Source organism: Euprymna scolopes, chromosome 26 (assembly GCF_053919585.1).
Source record: "Euprymna scolopes isolate OS-2025 chromosome 26, ASM5391958v1, whole genome shotgun sequence".
Classification (NCBI taxonomy): domain Eukaryota; kingdom Metazoa; phylum Mollusca; class Cephalopoda; order Sepiida; family Sepiolidae; genus Euprymna; species Euprymna scolopes.
In genome coordinates this window covers 41,095,691-41,109,099 of record NC_136507.1, presented here as the reverse complement: position 1 = coordinate 41,109,099, position 13,409 = coordinate 41,095,691, and the positions used below count along the sequence as shown (strand labels likewise).

Here is a 13,409-nt window from a genome sequence, read left to right as displayed (position 1 = left end):
ATTTATCAATATAAGGAATAATAGAGGTCCAAGGATAGACTCCTGCGGCACTCCCTCATTTATATCATATTGTTTAGATGTACGGGCATCGAGGACAGCCTGGATTTTTCTCTTATCTAAGAAGGATTCAATCATGTAAAGTACTCTTCCAGTGATACCGTATGAGCTGATTTTCCTGAGAAGACCTTCGTGCAATACCTTGTCAAAAGCCTTAAATATATCTAGAGCTACCGCTCTACCCTACCCTGCTTTGTCAAGTGAATGGTATATACGCTCGGAGAATACAGTTAGAATGTCTACTGTGGAACGGGCTTGCCTAAATCCATATTTTTTTTTTACACAGTGATCACCACTTATCAAGGCCCGGAAGCCACTCAGGGATAAGGGTTATTGCAAGTACATTACGTTAGTGTGGAGATTTGATGAAGTGTATAATTAAGGGGGCGGTTCATTAGGAATTTGTTAACATTGGACTTGAAGACATCCAAGTTGTAGTCCGGAGGGAAGCAGGCAGACGGAACAGAGTTCCACAGGCGTGCAGTTCTAAGAAAGAAGCTTTGTTGGTCGGTAAGAAGTTTAGCATCTGTAAGGTGATGGACTAGAGCTTGGTTAATTATGGACTCAAATATTTTGGCAAAAGTGGGAGGCTAATGGGGCGGTAATTTGCTGGGTCAGTTCTTTCGCCAGAATTCTTGAAAACTGGTACCACAGAAGCAGTTTTCCAGCAGGCAGGAAAGCAAGATTCATTAAGACATTTGTTGTAAATTTTGGAGAGGATTGGGGCTACTTCGGCTGAGCACTTTTTTAATAGCACAGCCGGGTTGAGATCAGGTCCACATGCTTTTACAGTGTCAAGATTTTTTATAATGGCATGCACCTGAGACGGGGTGATTTTCAGATCGTAAAGTGTGGCGTCTGTCCGCAAAGGATAGTCTGGTAGAGGGTGGTTAGCAGGGTCTAGTGTGGAGTTGGAGGCAAACCGACTGGCAAGCATGTTAGCCTTCTCGGTTGTATTACATGCCGTCGGTTCTCCAATATTATATACAGAACTTTATCTTTATATATAGGCGATATATCAGCACACAACATGGACACGGTAAGACTCTCTCCCTCTCTCTCTCTCCATTTCTCTCTCTCTCTCTCTCTCTAACACGAACAACAATAGGATATAATATACGTCATCCCTTCTTCTGAAATAACCCCTATGTACCAACACACACACACACACCCACACACACACACACACACACACACACATATATATATATACATATATATATATATATATATATATATATGTCATTCAAACACTACGGCAACATATCAAAGGCTGTAAATGACAAAGTTCTCTCTGATTCTCTCTCCTCTGATCTCAAGCGCGCGGTTCAGTGGGGGAAGACGTGGCTGGTTTCCTTTAATGCATCTAAAACCAAACTCCTATTTTTACATCATCAACGCTCTGGTCCCCATCTGGCATCAATTGAAATGGATGACTCTCGTCTAGGAGAAGCCCCATGTTTTGATAAGCTTCTGGGTTTGTCCTTTTCTCCTGATCTGAAATGGAACACGTACATCAAGTCTGTTGCCAAGGTCGCTGGAAAGATGGTGGGATCATTCTACCGCTCCAGAACATATCTCACTACGGATGCAATTCTCTATCTATATAAAAGCCAAGTACGTCCAAGGATGGAATACTGCTGCCATATCTGGGCAGGAGCTGCTACAAACAGCATATCCTCCCTTGACAGAGTACAAAATAGACTTCGTTGCATAGTGGGGGATGCCCTTTTCTCTTCCCTGCCACCTCTCTCCCACAGAAGAGACGTAGCGAGCCTATCCTTGTTTTGTCGTTATTTCCATGGCAGGTGCTTGTCTGAACTCCAATCTCTGGTCCCCCTCGCCAATCTTTCACGAAAAACACCCGTCTAGCTGAATCCATTGTCAAACATTTCCCCCCACTCTTTATCTGTGCCTAAATCAAAACGTGGATTCCATGAACAAAGCTTCTTTCTTAGAAGTGCACGCCTGTGGAACTCTGTTCTGTTTGCCTGCTTCCCACCGGACTACAACCTGGATGTCTTCAAGTCCAACGTAAACAAATTCCTAATGAACCGCCCCCTTAAGTAAACACTTCAATAAATCTCCACACTAACGTACTGTACTTGCTACAACCCTTATCCCTGAGTGGCTTCCGGACATTGATAAGTGGTGGCCACCGTGTAAAAAACAAAAAAACAAACAAAAAAAAACTACCGTGTTTGAATATATGGTTAAGTGGCACTTTTAGTCATTTAGAACTGCTTAAAAGTTTCACCGCTCAATCATTTTTTGACCAAATTTCAAACAATTATTACAGCTTATAGATCACTTTCTCAGCTATACTGTGAAATTCTCTTTTCAATTATCGTTCAATAAAACAAAAGTTATGGTGAATTTACGGCAGATGAATGCCGTGCATTCTTATTACATATGTGTATGTTATTTTTATGGGGGCAAAAAATAAGACTGAAATTAAACAAAGAACAAGTGAATTTACTGGAAGCCTGGATAAATCATGGATTACAATAGAAAAATACGAGCATGAAAAGAAATACGGTTAGGCTTAAACATGGAAAAGTAAAGGACTAGTTGTTAAAACTGGAAAAGAAAAAGACAAGATATTCTAGTAAAAAAATATAAATTTATAACTACCGTGACTACCGTGTAAATAATAAAAAAGATGAAATAACTATTAATATATGTTAGATTTATTTCCAATTTATTTTGTATTTTCAAAGCTTTTAAGTAATATAATACATTTTATACTCACACTTCCTGGTTTTGGATAGTGTATTTTAATGACTTTGAAAGTGTCAAGAACAACGCTAATATAAATATAGCCTATTTAAAAAATTTGGATATTATTTAAATGTATAAATGTAGCTTCTCTGCTTTATCGTTATTTTCATGACAAGATCTCGGCTGAGCTCCAATCTATGGTCTGCTCCCGCCAAACGTTCACGAGAAACACTCAACTAGCTGAAAACACTATCAATAATGTTCCCTACTTTTTATCTGTGCCTAAACCTAAACGTAGATTCCATGAACAAGGTTTCTTTCTTAGAACTGCATGCCTGTGGAACTGTCTTCTGTTTACTTGCTTTCGAGCTGACTACAATATGGCCGTCTTCAAGTCCAATGTGAACAAGTTTTTGATGACCCGTTCCACTTGAGTTAACAAATTTACCGAATTTCCACTACTAACGATTACCATGATTCTGATATTGTACACTCCTTAACCTTTATCCTCGAGTAGCCTCTGGGCCTTGATAAGTGGTGTTGCCTATGTAAAAAAAAAAAACTTAAAATATCGCAGCGTTAAGAATTTTTTTTTTTTAAATTCAATTTATAACATTATATAATCAATTCTTAACGCTGCAATATTATGGCTACTGGAGTGTGTAAATATCTCGACTGAACATCTGTAAAATGTTAAATGTTGAATGCAGCAGCAAGTCCTGGGAACATATACCAGAAAGGGTTGTTAGAAATAAGTCATCTTAAAAAACGGGTCTATTAAACCCACTCTTTATCTGTGCCTAAACCTAAAACGTAGATTCCATGAACAAAGCTTCTTTCTTAGAACTGCACGCCTGTGGAATTGTCTTCCGTTTTCCTGCTTTCCGGCTGACTACAATATGGATGTGTTCAAGTCTAAAGTAAATAAGTTCTTGATGAGCCGTTCCATATAAGTTATTAAATTTACCAAATTTTCATTACTAATGATTACTATATTGACCAATTTCTACTGTACACTCTTTAACCCTTATCCTTGAGTGGCCCCTGGGCCTTGATAATGTGGTGATGCCTTTGTAAAAAAAAAAAAAAAAAAAAAAAAAAAGGAAGAAGCAACCGTAGTAGAGCTGAGAGGGAAAAATAACGAAATACCAAAGATGTACGACATGAAAAAGAAACTGGAATCTTAGGAAGATTTCCATAATTCCAGTAATTAAATGAACTACTAAATTCATGAAAAACAATTGAAAATAAAATAAAACGACGTGGAAAGTATACCCGGTCATATAAGTGCAAGATAGATTTAAAAAAATTGCACTTAAAGGGACGGTTAGAACCTTTAAGAGGTCTCTCGGTTGGAATATAAGAGAAAGCGGATGAATGTCTAGTATCTAGAAGCATACCCTATTCTCAGGTTGAACAAAATGATGAGAAAATTTTTAAAATTTAATATGCGACACCTTTACTGTTTCTAACTTTACGTGCATATATATATATATATATATATATATATATATATATATATATATATATATATATATATATATATTAAAAAGTTTGACTCATGTCCAGGTAACCTACATCTAAAATTTCAAGTGTTTAGACGCAAAATTGGCGGAGAAGTTTGGTAGAATCTGCGAAGGTCATCTCTTCCAACTTTGACCTTAATGAATCTTGCTTTTCTGCCTGATGGGGGAAAAGCTTGCTGCATGTCTGAATACCCTTTATGTAAAATTTCAAATGTTTAGATCCAAAATTGTCTGAAAAGTTTGCCAGAGATAGCAAAGGTAAAATCTTTTGAACTTTGACAACTTGGCAGCCAAAATTTCGGCTAAAAACAAATTAAAAAGCTTGCCTACGTCTAAATGCACTTTATGTAAAATTTCAAATGTTTAAACCAAAAATTGGCTGAGTAATTTGGTAGAGACCGCAGAGGTCAACTTTTTTTTTTCAACTTTGCCCCCAGTTTTGACCCCTTATCTTTTTTTGGGCTCAAATCGAATTAAAAAGTTTGATACATGTCCAAGTAACCTACATCTAAACTTTCAAGTGTTTAGAACCAAAATTTATATATATATATATATATATATATATATATATATATAACAAATCTGTTTGTACGGCATAATAACGTTGACACACCGGTTCTCGTTAGATCACTGAAGTTAAGTAACGAGATAGGTGACCGTTTGGGAATTCTAGGAGCTGTATGTGCTCTCCGCTTATCTCGGCATTGTTTCCAGTCATCCTGAACCTCCACTTGCTAATGGTATGTAACAATGTCGAATCAGGAGAGTTGTGGTTAGGCATTGCGCACTTCTTGCTACAAAAATTTAACGCGCAGGCATCCTTGCAGTTGGTATCCATAGTCTGTCAAGACTGAAGGAAGCCACCAAATATAACACATAAATGACAAAAGTCTATATTCCAATTTTCCTTGTGTTGACCATCTTACAATTTATTTCTTTAAGTACGTTGCTATTCATAATTATTGAACACACCTGTTTCGTAGCGCAAAATCATTCATTTAATTAATATATCGATAATGAATCTATTTTACCCTTAACTCCTCAGGAGAAATAGCACCTATCACCAAAAGAAAATAAAGCGCATTTAGATATGATTACAAAATCCGAAAATAGGAAGAGAAGTTGCAATTACCTTTAATTTTTTTATTTTATTACGTCATGTTTTATAGCTTTTGTTATTTATTTGTTACCGTACATCATCGTGTGTTCCCCCTCCCCGAGTGATCGCCTACCTCAACGTTGTTGTGGGTTTTCCGTTCAACTATTCTTCTTATGGCCGGATCGTCATTTTCTCGCTGGCGACTGTCGACGGGAACACACGTGGGCCCACAAAGTAAAAGAATAGATTAAAGCAACAGGAAAAACACAGACACCATTGTTTACCATATATTTAATGGTTGGGCTTGTGCGCGTGTCTGTGTCTTCTCCCTGTTCTACCGATGTTACATTCGTCTGTCAGTCGCAATTCGTCCCTATTTCTATTTCGCAGTCGACTCTAAAAACTGTCCAACCGTTGTCGCTATCAGCTCCCATCCGCCGCAAACGACATCTAGTTGTCAACTATCTTCTTTGCGTTGGAATTCTGAAGTATATAAAAAGTTTGACCCATGCCCAGGTAACCTACATCTAAAATTTCAAGTGTTTAGACGCAAAATTGGCGGAGAAGTTTGGTAGAATCTGCGAAGGTCATCTCTTCCAACTTTGACCTTAATGAATCTTGCTTTCCTGCCTGATGGGGGAAAAAGCTTGCTGCATGTCTGAATACCCTTTATGTAAAATTTCAAATGTCTAGATCCAAAATTGTCTGAAAAGTTTGCCAGAGATAGCAAAGGTAAAATCTTTTGAACTTTGACAACTTGGCAGCCAAAATTTCGGCTAAAAACAAATTAAAAAGCTTGCCTACGTCTAAATGCACTTTATGTAAAAATTCAAATGTTTAAACCAAAAATTGGCTTGTGAGTGTGTCTGTGTCTTCTCCCTGTTCTACCGATGTTACATTCGTCTGTCAGTCGCAATTCGTCTCTATTTCTATTTCGCAGTCGACTCTAAAAACTGTCCAACCGTTGTCGCTATCAGCTCCCATCCGCCGCAAACGACATCTAGTTGTTAACTATCTTCTTTGCGTTGGAATTCTGAAGTCCCCTCACCCCAGTTATCAGAAACTACCCTTCCCTATTTTATCTGTTCTGTAGGTTTCTATTGTCATTGTCAAATCAAAAAGGCTCGATCTAAAAAATACCTGCAGATTCATTGTTTGCTACTTCCCATCTCTTTGTTTATTGTAAGACACTTCTTATTGCTTTGTCTATTGCCACTCCCCCTCTTAGCACTTAGTGATTCAAGTCCACCTCAGCTTCACTTTATAATATCACAGTTATCTGCTCTGCAATTACATTGAGCTTTATAAATTAAGGAATGGCGTTAATAAAAGGTGAAATATAATTGAAAAGAAAACCATATTTCTATAGAAATATATATGAAATAAATCTGAACCGATATCAAATAGAAAACGTATTGGCATTATTCGTCATTAGCGTCATCGCGTATTAGAATAATAGATAATTGTCTAACAGCGATTTATTGTTTCGCTTATAGATTTTGTGCTGATAAGCAAAAGCCTTGCTTTCTGTTCGTGAAGAGATGAATCGAATTACTGTACACCTTAACCAACTGAAGTAAGAGAAACCTTATAAACGACATGCACACATAATACGTGATATCACAGGCTATAATAAAGACATAAAGAGGCAGACAGCTCGGCCTCAAATGCTTAAGAATATAGAATTATCTTACGTGAACGGATTCCATACGAGTTATTTGTCTCCGTCGTCACGTTGCATTTGATTGTGGCAAAGAGAAAACATTATTTGCTTGCTCATGATTACATGTTAAACGTGATTTCTGTAACAGTCTTATTTGAAGTACAGTGTAACCCAGATAAAAGAGCCACTAATATAAGAAAAACAGATATAAGAGAGATTTTCTATCGTCCCAAATTAGAGCATGTGTTTCAGGACGAAACCATTTCAAGTGTTTAGGGGAAGATAGACGTCAAATAGCAAGCCTGGTACCCCTGATTTAGTCGGTTGAGAAGCAGATTCATTGTTTCGTGTTCCACGGATAGGATGTTCTTGGAGAGAAACTTTGTACATGGAAGTTCCGCTTAGTTTTTAGTACAGACAGAGAGAGAAAGAGAGAGAGAGGGGAAGAAAGAGAGAGAGAGAGAGAGAGAGAGAGGAAGGGAAAGAGAAAAAGTGTGTGTGAGAGAGACAGAGACAGAGAGAACGGGAGTATTTTGCGTTAAAAAATGCGTGTGTTATCTAACCGTGCATATCTACTAGCTGCTTATTTAACGGACGTGTGTCCTCGTGTCCTAAATGTATATTTTAACGACTCGTGACTCATCTAGCGTTCGTGGGTGCGTGTGTGTATTACACATGATTCACAGTACATTTATAACGACATATTATTGCGTAGCCTTCTGTCTTGGCAGTTACCTAGGGAATTCGCCAACGTCTTGGGAAGCTGGGTTCTGCTATAACAAGTATGCATAAAAGATACACAAGGCGATGCTTGTTTTTATATATTGATTTATTTCACTCCCATGCATTTCGTCTTCCGCAGCATGAAGTGAAAACGACGATCTCGGACGTGGTGTTTCTCTGCATCCATTTGGAGACCGTCGCTCCCTTATGGGAAACCTGTTTAACCCATCTTGCTTCTTCGACTTTTAGCACCCTTAACTCATCTTACTCAAACCGAAGCACACCACGTCCGGTTCCCATTCGGATAATTCCGGTACGAATTGACCAGTCAACCAAGTTTGATACATGTTACAGCATGCCCCTTTGACCCTTTCTGAACCTACAGTCTTGCATAACTTATTGCTTCCCACGATTCTATCCGTTATTTACTCTGCTAGACAGATAGAAAATTAGACAGATAGAGAGAAAATTAGATAGATAGATAGATAGATAGATAGATGGATAGATATATAACTGAATAAATGCTTTATGCCCTGCGTTGCCTGGATTTTACCTAACATTTGCTATAGATGTAATTCAGATTATTGATGTGGGTATTGAAGCTCACAGAGAGAGAGAGAGAGAGAGAGAGAGAGAGAGAGAGAGAGAGAGAGAGAGAGAGACAAAGAGAGAGACAGAGAGAGACAGATAGATAGGTAGATAGATATAGATAGATAGATAGATAGATAGATAGAGAGAGAGAGACACTGAGAACTAAAGTTCTTTACTTTGTTAGTTGCTGAGCGAATTATTGTAGTGTTTTTTTTTACACTCGAGGGACCAGGGATTAAAGCTCAGTCGAGCACCGATCGTGAACGCAGCGATACAATACGAGAGGCTAGTAATATCTTTGCTGATCTTCCTTGCAAATACTGGTGAGGTGATCGTGCGCACTGAGATAGGATGGAGATTACACATCTAAGAGATGAAGCGTTGCCGTTGTAAAGCCGCTATACGATGTACCACTTATCCGACTTATAATCCGCCACGCAACGTTAATCCATAAGATTGATTGGATTGTGACGCATTTAAGGCCAGAAATTCACACCACAACACGACACACGAACGAATATCTAAATATCAATTTATTTGTCCGACGTCCGATATCATAAAATTATCATAATTACAAAAATTAATTAATGAGAAACGAATTACCTCCCTTATAGTCGCATTTTATCAGTTAACAATAATTAAAACCATTTCCTCTTCAAAAGTTTTCAAAACAATAAAAAATGGCTGTCTATTTATGGTTTCAGATTGGTTATTTAATTTTATAATAAAGAAGTCATGTTGAGAAGAGACTGTATGTTGTTTTTTTATTATAGATTATTTTTTAAAATAACAAAAATGTGTAACTGTTCCTTTCTAATTTATACTAAAACTTATTCAGAAAAAAATGTGTTGTATTGTGTGTTGAATTTTCATTGAAAAAAAATCTAATTTTTTTAATCGATTCATTTTAGCTTTAAAGGTTAACAAAGAATTTGCTAAAAAAATGCTTTAAATTCGTTTTTTTTTCATTTTATTTATGTTTTTTTTTCATTTTATTTATAATTTTTTCATTTTATTTATGTTTTTTTCATTTTATTTATGTTTTTTTCATTTTATTTATAATTTTTCATTTTATTTATGTTTTTTTTCATTTTATTTATAATTTTTTCATTTTATTTATGTTTTTTTCATTTTATTTATGTTTTTTTTTCATTTTATTTATGTTTTTTTTCATTTTATTTATAATTTTTTCATTTTATTTATGTTTTTTTTCATTTTATTTATAATTTTTTCATTTTATTTATGTTTTTTTCATTTTATTTATGTTTTTTTCATTTTATTTATGTTTTTTTCATTTTATTTATGTTTTTTTCATTTTATTTATGTTTTTTTTCATTTTATTTATGTTTTTTTCATTTTATTTATGTTTTTTTCATTTTATTTATAATTTTTTCATTTTATTTATGTTTTTTTCATTTTATTTATAATTTTTTCATTTTATTTATGTTTTTTTTCATTTTATTTATAATTTTTTCATTTTATTTATGTTTTTTTCATTTTATTTATGTTTTTTTTCATTTTATTTATGTTTATTTTTCATTTTATTTATAATTTTTTTCATTTTATTTATGTGTTTTTTCATTTTATTTATAATTTTTTCATTTTATTTATGTTTTTTTTTCATTTTATTTATAATTTTTTCATTTTATTTATGTTGTTTTTCATTTTATTTATAATTTTTTCATTTTATTTATGTGTTTTTTCATTTTATTTATAATTTTTTCATTTTATTTATGTTTTTTTTTCATTTTATTTATAATTTTTTCATTTTATTTATGTTGTTTTTCATTTTATTTATAATTTTTTCATTTTATTTATGTTTTTTTCATTTTATTTATGTTTTTTTCATTTTATTTATGTTTTTTTCATTTTATTTATGTTTTTTTTCATTTTATTTATGTTTTTTTTCATTTTATTTATGTTTTTTTCATTTTATTTATGTTTTTTTCATTTTATTTATAATTTTTTCATTTTATTTATGTTTTTTTCATTTTATTTATAATTTTTTCATTTTATTTATGTTTTTTTTCATTTTATTTATAATTTTTTCATTTTATTTATGTTTTTTTCATTTTATTTATGTTTTTTTTCATTTTATTTATGTTTATTTTTCATTTTATTTATAATTTTTTTCATTTTATTTATGTGTTTTTTCATTTTATTTATAATTTTTTCATTTTATTTATGTTTTTTTTTCATTTTATTTATAATTTTTTCATTTTATTTATGTTGTTTTTCATTTTATTTATAATTTTTTCATTTTATTTATGTTTTTTTTATTTTATTTATGTTTTTTTCATTTTATTTATAATTTTTCATTTTATTTATGTTTTTTTTCATTTTATTTATAATTTTTTCATTTTATTTATGTTTTTTTCATTTTATTTATGTTTTTTTTCATTTTATTTATGTTTTTTTTCATTTTATTTATAATTTTTTCATTTTATTTATGTTTTTTTTCATTTTATTTATAATTTTTTCATTTTATTTATGTTTTTTTCATTTTATTTATGTTTTTTTCATTTTATTTATGTTTTTTTCATTTTATTTATGTTTTTTTCATTTTATTTATGTTTTTTTTCATTTTATTTATGTTTATTTTTCATTTTATTTATAATTTTTTTCATTTTATTTATGTGTTTTTTCATTTTATTTATAATTTTTTCATTTTATTTATGTTTTTTTTTCATTTTATTTATAATTTTTTCATTTTATTTATGTTGTTTTTCATTTTATTTATAATTTTTTCATTTTATTTATGTGTTTTTTCATTTTATTTATAATTTTTTCATTTTATTTATGTTTTTTTTTCATTTTATTTATAATTTTTTCATTTTATTTATGTTGTTTTTCATTTTATTTATAATTTTTTCATTTTATTTATGTTTTTTTCATTTTATTTATGTTTTTTTCATTTTATTTATGTTTTTTTCATTTTATTTATAATTTTTTCATTTTATTTATGTTTTTTTTCATTTTATTTATAATTTTTTCATTTTATTTATGTTTTTTTTCATTTTATTTATGTTTTTTTCAGTTTATTTATGTTTTTTTCATTTTATTTATGTTTTTTTTCATTTTATTTATGTTTTTTTCATTTTATTTATGTTTTTTTCATTTTATTTATAATTTTTCATTTTATTTATGTTTTTTTTCATTTTATTTATAATTTTTTCATTTTATTTATGTTTTTTTCATTTTATTTATGTTTTTTTCATTTTATTTATAATTTTTTCATTTTATTTATGTTTTTTTTCATTTTATTTATAATTTTTTCATTTTATTTATGTTTTTTTCATTTTATTTATGTTTTTTTTCATTTTATTTATGTTTTTTTTCATTTTATTTATAATTTTTTTCATTTTATTTATGTGTTTTTTCATTTTATTTATAATTTTTTCATTTTATTTATGTTTTTTTTCATTTTATTTATAATTTTTTCATTTTATTTATGTTTTTTTCATTTTATTTATAATTTTTTCATTTTATTTATGTTTTTTTCATTTTATTTATGTTTTTTTCATTTTATTTATGTTTTTTTCATTTTATTTATAATTTTTTCATTTTATTTATGTTTTTTTTCATTTTATTTATAATTTTTTCATTTTATTTATGTTGTTTTTCATTTAATTTATAATTTTTTCATTTTATTTATGTTTTTTTCATTTAATTTATGTTTTTTTCATTTTATTTATGTTTTTTCATTTTATTTATGTTTTTTTTCATTTTATTTATGTTTTTTTCATTTTATTTATGTTTTTTTCATTTTATTTATAATGTGTTGTTTTAAAAAATGTTCAACTATCGTTGAATTTCCATACTTTCTGCTATTTAATTATAAATAACTTTCGACCTTTTTTTAATTCTATCTTGTTTAATATGAGAATCAGTACGGAATTTCAGAGGGAATTTCGGTTATCCTGTAGAGAATGTCTCCCTGATCCTACTTTCGTTTTTTCTCGCTTATATGCCTTTATTCCGAATTCGTAGAAGCGCGCCGACAACAGTGGACTTTTTTCTACTAAAAAATGATTCACAATTTTTTAAAGTTTAACATACTTCAAACTGATAAAAATTATTGCACAATAAAAAAGTAATAAATTATTATTGCACAATAAAAAAATAATAAATAAAAAATCTTTTTTTTTCGAATTATTTAATCAAGTAAAGATGCCATTTTTAAAAATTTGATTACTAAATTAAAAAAAATTGGTTACTAAATTAAAAAACCTATTTTTTCATTGTATTTTAAATTAAATTCAGTTTCTACGATATATTTTTGAAATTTGTTAGTATAAATTTTAAAATTTAGTTACTAAGGAACAAAAATGAAATTTTTACTTGATTAAATAATTTGAAATAAGAAAAATGTATTTGTTTAATTTAGTTATTTTTATTGTGCAATAATTAAATTTAGTTATTTTTATTTTGCAGCAATTTAAATTAATTATGTTTATTGTGCAATAATTTAATTTAATTATTTTTATTTTGCAATAATTTAATTGTATTATTATTATTTTGCAATAATTTAATTATTATATTTTGCAATAATTTAATGTAATTATTTTTATTTTGCAACAATTTAAATTAATTATTTTTATTTTGCAATAATATCATTTTATTATTTTTATTTAGGAATAATTTCATTTAATTATTTTTATTATTGAATAATTTAATTTAATTATTGTATTGTGCAATAATTTAATTGTATTATTATTATTTTGCAATCATTTAATTTTACTATTTTATTTAGCAATACTTTAATTTAATTATTTTTATTTTGCAATGATTTAATTAATTATTTTATTTGCAATCATTTTATTTACTTATTTTTATTTTGCAACATATAAATTTAATTATTTTAATTTTGCAATAATTTAATTTAATTATTTATTTGTCAATAATTTAATTTAATTATTTTATTTTACAATAATTTAATTTAATTATTTATTTGTCAATAATTTAATTTAATTATTTTATTTTACAATAATTTAATTTAATTATTTATTTGTCAATAATTTAATTTAAT

General features: G+C 29.3%; 1 protein-coding gene across 7 annotated transcripts in view; it reads right to left on the bottom strand.

Annotated features, from left to right (window-relative positions):
* The window catches only part of LOC145247988 (GTPase-activating Rap/Ran-GAP domain-like protein 3), a 513,715-nt gene that overhangs the window by 218,919 nt on the left and 281,387 nt on the right, over window positions 1-13,409 (bottom strand). The window lies entirely within an intron of this gene.